This window comes from Hyla sarda, chromosome 6 (assembly GCF_029499605.1).
Source record: "Hyla sarda isolate aHylSar1 chromosome 6, aHylSar1.hap1, whole genome shotgun sequence".
Taxonomy (NCBI): Eukaryota; Metazoa; Chordata; class Amphibia; order Anura; family Hylidae; genus Hyla; species Hyla sarda.
The window spans coordinates 126,037,149-126,052,897 of record NC_079194.1 but is presented as its reverse complement, the minus strand read 5'-3'; positions in this window follow the sequence as shown (position 1 = coordinate 126,052,897).

Sequence of the window (15,749 nt, the reverse complement as noted above, 5' to 3'; positions counted from 1 at the left end):
GTTCAGCATTAGAAGCACATGGCTGTTTTCTTATAAACATAGTGCCACATCTGCCTGCAGGTTTTATGTTGTATTGAAGCCTATCTTAATTTTCTGCAAAACCTGACACAACCTAGGGACAGGTAGGGTATTTTTTGGGGGAAAAAAGTAACTATGTATTTGTAACTCCTTGAAATCCTAGGATGTAGTAAAGAAAGGTTTGATATTATAATGATTCCTTCCCCACCTCCTAACAAGGCTCAGGTCTTATCTCTGCATTTACCTGTAGGAAGGCCTAGCCCTAAGGGTACGTTCACACAGGCGGATTACCTTCAGAATTTCCGTAGCATATTTGCTGCGGAAAATCTGCAGCGGATTTTGCCACCATTGACTTCAATCGGTCAGAAGGAAAATCTGCAAATCTGCCTCTATTGTGGAATTTCCGCTGACCCATTAAAGTGTGTCAGCAAAATCTGCTGCGGAAATTCCTCAGGTAATCAGCCTGTGGCAATGTACCCAAGGCTGGATTTCCACTTGTCAGTTTTTTGGAAAATTGCCACTGCAGTTTTTTGCGCCAAAGCCATTAGTGGAGTGAAAAGGAACGGGGAATATAAAAGAAAGAATTTATACTTCTCCCTCCTGCTGGATCCACTTCTGTCTTTGGCTCAAAGACTGCACTGGCAGTTTTTCAAAAAACTTGCAAGTGGAAACCCAGCCTTGGTGCTCTTGCAGTCAAAGTCTTGTATTTCTGCCAACAGCCACTAGTTTCATGACCAATGCACAACCACAAGACTTGCAGGACATCAGCTGTCACGCACCACAAATCCCAGAAAAGACACATCATGAGCCATGTCACAGGAAACTGCATTTCCCCGGTACCTGTGAAGTCCTAGTCATAGACAGCACAAGCTAGGATTCCTTCCAATATACATTCAGCAGGGTCACGAGATGGGCTGAAGGATAAAGGTCCATTTTGTTACCAGCCTAAGGCCCCTTTCACACTACCGTTATGCCCCGTGAATAACGGCCGTCAAACTCTTTTTTTTTGGGGGGGGGGGGAGTTTGACGGCTGTCATTTTGACAGGTCATAACGGGTCCCGATGGACCCCATTATAGTCAATGGGGTCCATCGGGCGCTACTATTTTCAGAGAGAGTAGAGGGAGAAAATGGTGCAAGCACTATTTTTTCTCCTGCTATTCGCGATCTTAAAGGGGTATTCCAGGAAAAAAACTTTTTTTTATATATCAACTGGTTCCAGAAAGTTAAACAGATTTGTAAATTACTTCTATTAAAAAATCTTAATCCTTTCAGTACTTATGAGCTTCTGAAGTTAAGGTTGTACTTTTCTGTCTAAGTAATCTCTGATGACACGTGTCTCGGGAAACGCCCAGTTTAGAAGCAAATTCCCATAGCAAACCTCTTCTAAACTGGGCGTTTCCCTAGACAGGTGTCATCAGAGAGCACTTAGACAGAAAAGAATAACCTAAACTTCAGAAGCTCATAAGTACTGAAAGGATTAAGATTTTTTAATAGAAGTAATTTACAAATCTGTTTAACTTTCTGGAGCCAGTTGATATATAAAAAAAAGTTTTTTTTTCTGGATAACCCCTTTAAAATAACGGACTTCACACTGCCGGAGACAAACCGGCTACTAAAACGGACATAGACTGATCACCTCTTGAAACCTTCTTTTAACTATAGGACCCAACACATATAAGCAGAAGTCCCCTATTATTCAGATGATTCCCCTCAGTCTTTGTGCACCAGTTACCAACTCTCACTGGTATTTTAGTGGTTAATGTTGTTCCCGCTTTAATGGATATCTCAGACTGACTTTAGTAATGTGAACAAGTAGAGCTATAGTGCAGGAGAGTCTCATAAGCAAAGCAGCTACAGCTTCATTCACATCACGTTGTTGATGTCCACTATAGCAGTGTTTCCCAACCAGGGTGCCTCCAGCTGTGGCCAAACTACAACTCCCAGCATGCCCGGACAGCCAAAGGCTGTCCGGGCATGCTGGGAGTTGTAGTTTGGCCACAGCTGGAGGCACCCTGGTTGGGAAACACTGCACTATAGTATACATCATATGTGGTATACAATGTACTACCATCAAAGAGGTATTCAAATCTATACTGCAGCATTGCCATAGGCTATAACATAGTCCACTTGTGACATTTGGCTTGGTTTACACACATAAAAGGTTAGATTAAAGGGGTATTCCATGAAAAAACTTTTTTTTATATATCAACTGGCTCCAGAAAGTTAAACAGATATGTAAATTACTTCTATTAAAAAAATCTTAATCCTTTCAATAATTATCAACTGCTGAAGTTGAGTTGTGGTTTTCTGTCTGGCAACAGTGTGCAGTTCCCGAGACAAGCAGAGATGTCAGCAGAGAGCAGAGTAGAAGAGGTTTGCTATGGGGATTTGCTTCTAAACTGGGCGTTTCCCGAGACACGTGTTATCAGAGAGCACTCAGACAGAAAAAAAACAGCTCAACTTCAGCAGCTCATAAGTACTGAAAGGATTAAGATTTTTTTATAGAAGTAATTTACAAATCTGTTTAACTTTCTGGAGCCAGTTGATATATAAAAAAAAGTTTTTTCCTGGATAACCCCTTTAACATCCGTACATAAAATATATACCTGTGTTAAGGCCAAACATAACCACAAGTAGACTATGTTTGATATTTTAAAAATCTATGGCTGTGCAACAGTACACATTTGAATTCCTTTTTGATGTTATTCCTACATATATCCGTGACGGACACTATAAAAGTGATGTAAATGTACCCCTGGAGTCACTGATCATAGCATTGCTATAAAGGGCAGAGCTGATGCATGGATATCTGCATCAATGACTGGCGAGCATGCAATCAATGTGAGTGGCTCAATCTTCCACGCTTTATAGTAGCAGTAAGTAGTTTAACATTTTGTTCATAATGAGAAATGTGATTAATATGAATAAAATAGCTATGGTAGATGGTCGCTCAACAATTGTGCATAATCCACCATTTTTTATTTACTAACCTGCTCTGGTAAAATGAAAGGTGCAATGTGATAGGTAGCTATGGGCAAAGCCTCTGTCTGTTTACGCTGGTGTTTAGACATTAAATTTTCTGCATTTCTTTCCACTTTATACAGCCTGGGTAGTTCTTTATAGTGGGGCAATTTTTCCTTTCCTAAAGTGCAAGTAACTAATAATATTTAATGAAATTTCCACCAAACAATTCCTAGTAAATATAAAGGCTTGTGTCTCCCTCTTCTGTCATGTTGTGGTAAATTCCTTTAAGCTGTTCCATTCTATCTGTTTCTGAGGAATCAGGGTGACAACTAAGGCTGCATTCACATCACGATTTCTCCATCCGACCTGAGTACACGTTTTTTCTAACTTAAAATCGTATGAAATCGTATATAAAGTCGGATCCATTGACCTCCATTAAAAAATCAGATCCATTACACACATCCGATTTGATCCGCATCCGATTTCACACGATTTTTGTTCGGGTCTGAAATCGGGGTTGACTACGATTTCAGACCTGAACAAAAATCATGTGAAATCGGATGCGGATCAAAGCGCATGTGTGAAATGGATCCGATTTTTTAATGGAGGTCAATGGATCCGACTTTATATACGATTTCATACGATTTTAAATTATAAAAATCGTGTACTCAGGTCGGATGGAGAAATTGGAGAAATCGTGATGTGAATGCAGCCTTATATAGAAGCTATTACAGCCTTGGTTGGGTTTTTTCCCGTTCTGAGAGGCAAATTTGCCTAGCTATGTTATGGATTTAGTTATGGATTTTTAACCCATGTACATGGTCGTATTACTGCTCTGTTTTATAAGGAGCCATCACAGGATTTCTCTAAAATGGCATGAGGTGCCTATTGTACAATATGACAGAATACAGAGATTTTTTTCTATGTTAGATTCCATACAAATCTGATAGGAATAAATCAGAGCATGCAACACTGAGGTGGAGAAGGATAAGAAAACATGAGAATAGCAGTACCATAAGGCCGTATTACCCCATAAAGAACCATAAGGCCTCTGTACACTGAGCTCTACTTTGGGCATAAGCCCTTAGGTAGTTTTGCTATTCAGATGTCTGAAAATGTTAACTGGGTAACAACCAATTTGGCTGTTATAGCACCTTTCAGAGAAACAGGTATTACTAAATAGAATTTGTAACAGCTCAACAGGGAGCGGAGGTAAGAAAAAAAATTGATCCTGCTACAGTTATAAAAAAAACAAAAACACTATTCTAATCCATTTTTGGGTCCAGCACTGCCGCTTTGGTCCACTACACTGCTTTCCTGATGACGTGCCATCCCTACTTTCCTGATTCCATTACTAGGACACTACAGCCAAACACTGAGGCCAGTGCATGGGAGAGCAGGTCATCCAGGAAGGTAAAAGAGGCAGCGGATGGACTGGAAAAGCAGCGCTGGACTTTGTTTTTCATTTTTTTTAACCTTAGCAGGCTGGGTACACATTGGCCTTCATTTACTATTGAAAACCTGACATGTATTGTCGGGTTGTGCGCCAGATTCTGTTGCCAGAAATTCTGTCTGTGCCAGAATTTGCGCCAGAATTGAAAAAACCCCAACTAACTCTCCATTTTGCTAAGAAAACCCGAAAAAGGGGCATGGCTGCCGGGAAAAGGGGGCATGGTCTCCGAAAAGGGGTGTGTTCCCGATATTTTCACAAAAACCCAACATATTTACTAAGGTTTCCACATAAAATGTGGTGGATTTCAGCTGAGGAAACCCGACAGATCAGAGCATGTGTAAAAAAAAAAGCAAAGTGTAGGGAAAGTGGAAAATGTAGGGAAACCTTAGTAAATACCGTGGAAAATAAATTGTAGGGAATTAAAACCCACAAAGAAACCTACACAACACTTTTAGTAAATAAGGTCCAGTGTGTTTTTCCCTTAGTTTCAATGCAGTACATTTAATTTTGCTGAATATAAAAACGTGGTCAACCACACTTTTACATACTTTAAAAAACACCATCTGTTAACATAAATGTATAAACTGTACACGGTAAACAAATTAAAAAACACAGTGTGAACCTAGCCTAAGTTAATATAGGGGAGAGAGGATTAAAGGGAATCTGTCATCAGGGTCACCCACACTAAAATGTTGATACAGGCATGACAATGATGATAACGTTACTTACCTATCCCCGATCTGTGGTCTCGTTTGTCTGTTATCTTCCTTATTCTGGCGTCAGGTTTGGTGCACGGCAGGAGCACGTTGACGTCACTGCTGCTGCTTCTCTGCTTGGCCCTGCTATAAGCGGGCTTGGGGAAGCAGCAGCAGTGATGTCAGCATGCTCCTGCCGTCCACCAGGCCTGCCACTGGAATAAGGAAGATAACAGATGAATGGGACTACAACCAGGGGTAGGTAAGTATTGTTATCATCAGTGTCACCCACACAGCCTGTACCAACAGGTTAGTGTGGGTGACACTGAGGGCAGATTTCCTTTAATGTCAGCTGTTATATATTTCCCTTTGCCCTGGATAGCAAAGAAATTAAATGAATGTGGAAAATTATTTTTATATTGGCAAAAAATCTTTTTGTGTGTTGTCATTAAATATCTGTGTATTCTGTACAGAACTATTTTATTATTGCTATTGAAAGCTTGTACATATATGAGAAGCATGGTCCTTCTACTGCCTGTATATGATACAATAAAGGTTGCATCAAAAGACTGATGTCTTCTCAGGACACTTGATTCTCTACAACTGAACTTCATTGCAATCTGACGAGTGGAATATTAGAGATTCAGCTGCAATACCGAACACATCCAATGGATACGAGTGGCAGCAGTTATGCTTTCCTAATCTTTTAACACCCTTTTTAGATGCAAGAGAAAATCATCTTCCATTTTTTTCTGGAGGCATTTGTAGCAGTTGACTTATGGTGGCATCCGTGGCAGGTAACAAAGCTGATCAGCAATTTAATGGAGAACTCCGGCAGGAGGTTTTCCTAGCAACCAATCAGATCGCTTCTTTATTTTTAAAAAAGACCTCTGAAAAAATAAAGAACTCAAATTGGTTGCAATGGGCAACTGCTCCACTACACATTTTCATACATTTTTCCCCCATTGTGTGATGTATAAGAAAATAAATATCTGTTTACCTCCAGCGTGCCTGCGATGCCTCTGCTGTCCTGCTTCAGTACCCGCAGTGATCGTTTTCTTGAAGCTGCAGTGTGACTTTTGTCTATGGAAGCACCCGGGCCCAGTGTATCATACTGCAGCAGCTCACCGAACTGGTGCCTCAGCAATGTCCTGGATGCTTCCATAGACAACAGTCACGCTGCAGCTTCCGGAAGACGATCGCTGAGGGGGCGAGGAGCAGGACACTGAAGGAACGCTGGCAGTAAGTTTGTTTATTTTTATATTTCCCACACAATGGCCATAATTGAAAAAAAAAAAAAAAACTCCCGCTGAAGTTCTTCTTTAAGGTGCATTTGTAGCTGAGAATTTAAAGGGAACCTGTCATCAATTTCATGCTGCCTAAACCCCGAATCATTGGGCTCCTCCTTAGCAGCTTCTCCCTGCCCTGTTGGCCATGATTGATTGATCTGTCCCTTTACCCAAACAGGAAGAGATCTAGTCTGGTGAGGCGGAGAAACAAATGGGGAACGCCCCAATGACTAAATGATTCAGGAAGAATGAAACTGATAACAGGTTCCTTTTGAAACTGTCTGGAACTTTGCTATCCATTTATTCGGCTGTGTAAAGAATCACAGAGTCGTGGTTAGAGCATTTAAGAACCCTGGGATTCGTCGCCACTCCCTGCTTTCTCGCATCACCCTCCTCACCCCTCCATCCATGATTAAAATGCTTTCACCAGGGTTGCAGCACAGCTCCAGTGACTGCCTCATTGCCCTACCACAATCCTGATGAATAGCTCCAGCACTGGATTATATCAGAGGTCTGTGATCCCTATCTGGTAATCATAAAGGGTAATGCAAGGGAGGGAGAGAGACGATGCAGCCCAGTGTACTTCAGTACCCCGGCCACGCTACCCCGCCTAGACAAAAGCATTGCAGACACACTCTGTTTTGAGTTGTTTAGGGCTTACTTTAAGGCTAAGTTTCCACTTGTTTTTTTTTCTGGCAGTTTTTGGAATACTGCCACTGCAGTTTTTGAGCCAAAGTCAGAAATGGATCCATAAAGGGAGGAGAAGTGTAAGTCCTTCCTTTTATATGTCCTATTCCATTTGAATACACTTTTGGTTTTGGCTCAAAAATAGCAGTGGCAGATATCCAAAAACTGCCAGAAAAAAAAACAAGTGGAAACTTATCCTTAGGAAGTAGTAAATGAAAAATATGTACGCATCTTGGAGTGCATGTTATTGAAATGCACCATATTCGTCAACAGAGGTACACAAACTACATTGCTCTTTCTGACTAAAGAATAATGCAGGGGATCAGCAGTCATCTTTTGGAAGGTGAAAATTTGGTCACAACAACTGATCTTGCAGATTGCTCATTGGCTATATACAAAAAGGTACTTTTTGGTTTTTAATAGCCCTAAATGTGCTAAGTGGAATTCATTTTTAAATAGGCACTTCTAAAAACTTCGAGAGATATTTCAAAGTTTTTATCGGTCAGGGTCTGGGTCAGTTCAAACCCCAACCGACTGCAAAAATTAGGTAGGAGAAAAGGCCACTTAGTGCATTCTCCCCCGGCTTTGTGCAATGAGACAATGAGATTTTCTCATGCGTTGGGCAGAGAGCAGGGAGAGAAGCACACGGCTGAGCGCTTCCCTCCCTGCTTTACATGCCAATGCCCAAGACAATCTCATTGGTCCCATACCACTGTTCGTTCTAGTGATCGGTCAGGTCTGAACACTCCAGTTAAATCTTTGGACAAGTTTCTAGGACATGTATTCCAAATTAACATACATATTTAACTTACTAAAAAATATGCTACCAAAACCTCCAAAACAAAAATCCAAATAATTATAAAACATATATTCTTTATTTAAAAGTATATCATACAAGACAATAAAATAAAATTAGTTTAACCGTAAAAAGGAGCTAAGGCAGTTACACAAACACCAACAAGAGACACTGATAGTTTGTTATAAAGCAAAATGAATAAATTGCAAATGCATGTATCACTGGAAAAGTGCGGAGTGCATGAAAAGGGGCATCTATTCCAAAAGCCCTAAATGAGATACACTAATAAAGTGCTAAAGCATTAAATGGATATGTATGTCAGTGGTTACCAGCAACATACTAAAGCATACCTTTTATAAGGAATGAATAACAGCGTATACAAACAGACATAACTAAACCCCGAAAGAATAAGACGCACCTTGACGTGTGTTTCGGAAATGTCAGAAATTTGGATTTAGTTTTGGTGTTTGGTATAGGACATATAATTTGTCTTTTTTACACATTAACATATTGGCCAAATGCAGGAAGATAATTCATTTACCATGAGCCTTGAAAGAGCAATGTGTTAGGCTCTGGAGATTCAGGACACTGGGGACCATGATTCATGAATGTCTCCTCATTAGATGCCCAATCAATTCATGGAAAAGATTCGGGCAATTAGCATCTCGAGAGCAAATCTTCAAACATTGCCTGCTAATCCAGCCTTGTGCGAGCAGGTACTTCTAATCTGCAGGCACATCAAAGCCGGAGGGTAGCCTGGCCTCCCCATGCACTGTGGCCCCTCGTGTTTTCATTAATTTTTCCATTTTCAGTCCTAATGATGGTAAAAAGTCAGGGAGTCTGTGAGAGCCGATCGAGGAGAATAATAAGCGAGGTCACCGCAACCTGAAAAAAATGTCTCACTTCAAACTTTCCAGCTCATTGTTAACTGTGACTCTCTATGAACTTCTACTGAAAGCAAAAAAATTGTTGGAATCTAAGACCCTACATGGGTAACACGTGTGCCATCCCCACCAGTACAGTGTGCCAGTGCAAATCCTCATGTGTACTGTACAGAACCATAATGCCATGCCAATACATCCTACAATATGACTCCAATACTACATGAGCCATTGAGTCACTCATCACTGTTGTTCTTGCACTATATTTGTGAGCAATGAGGCACTAGAGGAACATTACAGGATGGGTTTACATGTAGTATGTATAGCTAAAACAAGAGCCAACAAAAGCTTTAATGAAGAAACGTGTAACTTTTTTGTGTTTTGGACCAATTCTTGGTTTTGTCTAAAAATCCTGACAAAAATACTATGTGTGAACTAAGCCAAAGGTTTCTCAAGTAAAATGTCGGCAACACACAATGTTAAAATATCTTCTACCATTTTACAAAACTTGTTATTATAATATGCGCTCTGCTGGGTGTCCTGCCATAACTCTCTAGTCATGTCGCAATGTGTGCTGCTGAATGGTATCTTGCAGTGTATTATGGACATATAGCTCCATATATTACTTTTAGTATATTATTTTTTATGTATTTTTTTTTTGTATTTTACACACCCAGTGGGGAGAAGAATTAAATTATGATATCATGCAGATTCCCTCTATTTCACTTACTGTATTATTATATTGATTTATTTCTACACAGAGGTTATGTCTGACTAAACATTATGATATACACTCAAAGGCCTCTTTATTAGCAACACCTGTTCAATTGCTTGTTTACACAAATAGCTAATTAGCCAATCACATGGAAGACACTCAATGCATTTAGGCATGTAGATGTGGTCAAGACAAGGCTTTAAAGAGAACCGTCCAAGAAATAGCCAGTGAACAGCATTTGTGTGGGCAAAAATGCCTTGTTGATGTCAGAGGAGAATGGAAGGACTGGTTCAAGATGACAGAACGGCAATAATACCACTTTTATAACTAAGGTATGCAGAAAACCATCTCTGTATGCACAACATGTTGAACCTTTAATGGGGTACTCTGGCCCTAGACATCTTATCCCCTATCCAAACGATAGGGGATAAGATGTCTGATCGCGGGGGTCTCGCCACTGGAGACCCCCACAATCTCTCATGCAGCACCCCCTTTCATCAGCCTCACAGAGGGAAGATCGCTCTGTGTCTGATGACTCACAATCTTTGCTCCGTGAGGCTGAGGGGGTCTGCATGAGAGATTACGGGATAAGATGTCTAGGGCCAGAGTACCCCTTTAAGCAGATGGCCTACAGCAACAGAAGACCACACTGGATGTCACTACTATCACTTAAGAACAGGAAACTGAGGCTACAATTCACACAGGCTCACAAAAATTGAACAATGGAAGACTGGAAGAATGTTGCCTGTTTTGATGAGTCTCGATTCCAGCTGCCACAATCAGATGGCAGGATCAGAATTAGGTGCAAACAGCATAAAAGCATGTATCCATCGCCATCATGCCTTGTATCAATGGTTTAGGCTGGTGGTGGTGTAATGGTGAGGGGGACACTTTTGGCCCAATTGGGCATCATTTTAATGCAACAGCCTACCTGAGTACTGTAGCTTTTATGATCAGTGTACCCATCTTCTGATGGCTGCTTGTGGGATAATGCACCATAACGGAAAGGGGGAGGAGTCTGCCTTTATGTAAAGTCCAGTCTGAAGGCCGCACTGCAGGAGGATATACGGGAGGGAAAAGATATTGTGGAGTCATTATGGGTAGAAATATATGGAGATAAAAATAATAAAATTCGGATATGGGTTTGCTATAAGCCACCAAAAATAATGGAAGAAGCAGAAGATACATTAATGAGGCAAATAAACAAGGCAGCAAATCAGAATGAGGTGATAATAATGGGGGACTTTAACTATCCTGATATAAACTGGGAGACTGAGTCCTGTGAATCTCATAAAGGAAACAGGTTTCTGACTATAGCTAAAGACAATTATCTGTCCTAAATGGTGCATGGCCCGACCAGAGGGGGCGCCGTACTAGACTTAATATTAACCAACAGACCTGACAGAGTAACTAATGTGCAAGTAGAAGGACACCTAGGAAATAGTGATCATAATATAATACATTATAACTTGTTCTTCAAAAAGGGAATCTCTCGAGGGGCCACAAAAACAATGAACTTCAGGAAGGCAAAGTTCGATCAACTCAGAGAGGCCCTTAACAATATAAAATGGGATAATGTCCTCAAAAACAAGAATACTGACACTAAATGGGAGACTTTTAAAAACATCTTAAACTCTCACTGTAAGATGTATATACCTTATGGGAATAAAAGGGTCACAAATAAAAGAAAACTAATATGGATGATTAAAAATGTTAAGGGGGCAATAAATGACAAAAATAAAGCATTTATACTACTAAAACAGGACAGCAGTGAAGAAGCATTAAAAAGCTATAGAGAAAAAAGTAAAATATGTAAAAAAACAGATAAAAGCCGCAAAAATAGAGACAGAAAGACCCATTGCCAAAGAGTGTAAAACTAACCCCAAAATGTTCTTTAACTATATAAATAGCAAAAAGGTCAAAAATGAAAGTGTAGGCCCTTTAAAAAATGATGAGGAAGAAATTATAAACGAGGATCAGGAAAAAGCAAATATATTAAACAAATTCTTCTCCACTGTATTCACTGAGGAAAATGAAATGCCAGGTGAAATACAGCGAGATAAGGTAAACTCCCCAGTACAGGTCACCTGTCTAACCCAGGAAGAAGTACAGTGCCACTTACAAAAAATCAAAATAGACAAATCACCAGGTCCAGATTGCATTCACCCCCGATTCTAAAGGAATGAAGAAGTGTAACAGACAGACCCCTATTTTTAATATTCAGGGACTCTATAGTAACAGGGACGGTTCCCCAGGACTGGCGCATGGCAAATGTGGTGACAATATTTAAAAAGGGGACAAAAGGTACCCCAGAAATTATAGGCCTGTTAGTTCAACCTCGGTTGTATGTAAATTGTTTGAGGGTTTTCTAAGAGATGCTATTTTGGAATATCTTGATAAAAATAAATGTATAACTCCATATCAGCATGGCTTTATGAGGGATCGGTCCTGCCAAACTAACCTGATCAGCTTTTATGAGGAGGTGAGCTCCAGACTGGACCAGGGGCAATCGCTGGATGTCGTATATCTGGATTTTTCCAAAGCATTTGATACGGTTCCACATAAACGGTTGGTGCATAAAATGAGAAGGAGGGGGCTGGGGGAGAATGTGTGTAAGTGGGTAAGTAACTGGCTCAATGATAGGAAACAGAGGGTGGTTAATAATGGTACTTATTCTGATTGGGTGACTGTAACTAGTGTGGTACCACAGGGGTCAGTATTGGGTCCTGTCCTATTTAATATATTCATTAATGACCTTGCAGAGGGGTTTAATAGTAAAGTAGCAATCTTTGTAGATGATACTAAACTCTGTAAAGCGGTAAACACAATAGAGGACAGGGCACTGTTACAAATGGATCTGGATAGGTTGGAGGCTTGGGCTGGGAAGTGGCAAATGAGGTTCAACACTGATAAATGTAAGGTAATGCACATGGGGAGGAAAAATCCGTCCTGGGATTATGTATTAAATGGGAGCACACTAGGGACGACTGATGTGGAAAAGGACTTAGGAGTCTTAGTTAATATTAAATTTAGCTGTAGTGACCAGTGTCGGGCTGCTTCCAAGGCTAATAATAAAATCATGGGGTGCATCAATAGGGGCATAGATGCCCGCGACAAGGAAATAATTCTACCGCTGTACAAATCACTAGTCAGACCACACATGGAATACTGTGTACAGTACTGGGTACCAGTGTACAAGCTGGAGAGGCTTCAGAGACGGGCAACCAGGGTAATACGGGGAATGGGAGGACTACAGTACCCAGAAAGATTATCAGAATTAGGGTTATTTAGTTTAGAAAAAAGAAGGCTTAGGGGAGACCTAATAACTATGTATAAATATATCAGGGGGCAGTACAGAGATCTTTCCCATGATCTATTTATACCCAGGACTGTATCTATAACAAGGGGGCATCCTCTACATTTAGAGGAAAGAAGGTTTCTACACCAGCACAGACGGGGGTTCTTTACTGTAAGAGCAGTGAGACTGTGGAATTCTCTCCCGGAGGAGATGGTCATGGGGAACTCTGTAAAAGAATTTAAAAGGGGTCTGGATGCATTTTTGGAGAATGATAACATCGCTAGTTATGTATACTAGATTTATAGGGACAGAACGTTGATCGAGGGATTTATTCTGACTGCCATATTTGGAGTCGGGAAGGAATTTTTTACCTCTAGTATGAGTTTTTTTTGCCCTCCTCTGGATTAACTCAGTAAGGACTCATTAGGGATATAATTTGAACATGATGGACTCTGGTCTTTTTTCAACCTTATGAACTATGTTACTATGTTACCATAACCCAAAGCTCATATCACTGGTTTCTTGAACACGACAACAAGTTCACTGTACTCCAATGGCCTCCACAGTAAGATCTCATTCCATTAGATGAGCTTTAGGAAGTGGTGGAACGTGAGATTCCCACGATGGATGTGCAGCTGACAAATCTGCAGCAACTGCGTGATGACATCACCTCCATATGGACCAAAATCCTAATACCTAATAAAGTAGCCAGTAAGTGTATATGACATTTACTTGAATTCATATGTTTGACTAGGGCTGGGCGGTATGACCAAGTATGTGTATCACGGTATTTTTGTAACTTATGGCAGTTCCACGATGTATAACGGTATTTCTTTCACCCCCCAAAATCATGTGACCCGCGAGCTCTGTTCTGCTCCCCCCTCCAAATCATGTTACCCGCCAGCGCTGTTCTGTCCCCCCCCCCCCCAGATCATGTTACCCGCCAGCGCTGTTCAGCTCCCCCCCAATTAATGATCAGCCCAGCAGGGTACTACTCACATATGTCACCCGCAAGCACTGCCCTCCTCCTCTTTGTTGGGGGCCGCCGGCGATGGAACTCTATACTTTATGCCAGTGGTCTCAAACCTGCGAACCTCCAGCTGTTGCAAAACCACAACTACCAGCATGCCCAGTCAGCCAACGGCTGTCTGGGTATGCTGGGAGTTGTTGTTTTGCAACAGCTGGAGGTCTGCAGGTTTGAGACCACTGCTGTATGCTGTATCCCTATGCCCGGGCTGCAAAAGATAAAGAAAATAAACTTTAACTTACCTACGTCGGCCACACGCTGTTCCTTGGGACTGGAACGTCGGACAGCCGCCAGCATATCAACGGCCGGAGTGATGTCCCGCCCCTGCCAATGATAGGCTGAGCCCAATGTCATGTAAGAAGCCAGCCAGAGCTCAGCCTATCACTGGCCGGGGCGGGAAATCGCTCCCATCTCCAGCGTGTGGCCGACGTAGGTAAGTTAAAGTTTATTTTCTTTATCTTTTGCAGCCAGATCATAGGGATACAGCATACAGCAGTGGTCTCCAACCTGCGGACCTCCAGCTGTTGCAAAACTACAACTCCCAGCATGCAAGGACAGCCGTTGGCTGACCGGGCATGCTGGGAGTTGTAGTTTTGCAACATCTGGAGGTCCGCAGGTTGGAGACCACTGGCGTACAGTATAGAGTTCGATCACTGGCAGCCCCCAACAAAGAGGAGGAGGGCAGTGCTTGCAGGTGACATATGTGAGTAGTACCCTGCTGGGCTAATAATTAATTGGGGGAGAGCAGAACAGCGCTGGCAGGTAACATGATTTGGGGGGGGGGGGGGGGGGGGGGACAGCGCTGCGCTGGGCTGATAATTCATTCCCAAGGGGGAGGGGCCCAACCGGTATTGCAGTATGGGAAAAATTCATATCGTGAAGCCAAAAATTTCGGTATTCGGTATGAACCGATATACCGCCCAGCCCTATGTTTGACCTTTTTTTTTTTTTTGACACCTCAAGATATTTATTATGTATCATTATTTTGAGATCTGCTGTGAACACGGCCTGAAGCGTTGGTTATATTTTATCTGATGGCACACCATACTTATGGTCTAATAACATTTACTAATCCTCCATGCCGGTGTCTACTAATAAAAATGAACACATAGTCTTCACTTTGGACTTTGTGCTGTGATTTCTTTACTCTTTTTATCTGGACTCACAAAATCACTACTACAAAATCACAAGAAGCTACAAGTGTATGCTTTCAATACTGAAGTAAACATGTAGTGCCATATTGGCACAACACTGGCCTATAGACAAAAGTGCTATATTACTGCTCCGTAGAACTCGGATCTTGTAAGAAGGCTTAGGCGCTGCCCAGGAGTCCAATACCATGTGAAAGCCCTTTCTTCTCTACCCTGATGATGCTCTTGTGGTCTCTTCAGCAGTGCTGACCAGCAGAACATCTCAGTGACCTCCGCAGGTTGTGCTATTTGAAGTCATCACTGCTGAGGATAGTGTGTGGTTGTAGCGGTCATATGGACTGCTGCATATACATCCCATCATGGCCACAGCAATGTAAACAAATACTGGCAGGTAACGCTAGAGCCAATCGCTGGATCGGAGAGATTGAGCAGGTAATTTTTTCGATTGTTTGGTTAATTTTAAATTTTTCACTGTTAGACTTAATCCTACCGGATAACCTATTTTAAAACACTGTGTATATGACTATATATATATATATATATATATATATATCTTTGGTATCAGAGATTTTTTTCATTCTGTGACATTTGGAAAAGAAGTGAGGAGTGATATGGCAGTCTGACCTGTATCTCGAATATGTGAACATGGACCTTTTTATACCTCCACAAATTCCGCTTCTAATAGTCTTCTAATTATTAACAACTACAATCAATGTGCACAAACTACAGTAGGTTGTAGTTGTTTTGTGTTCATGCTCCATCTACTGTCCAGTA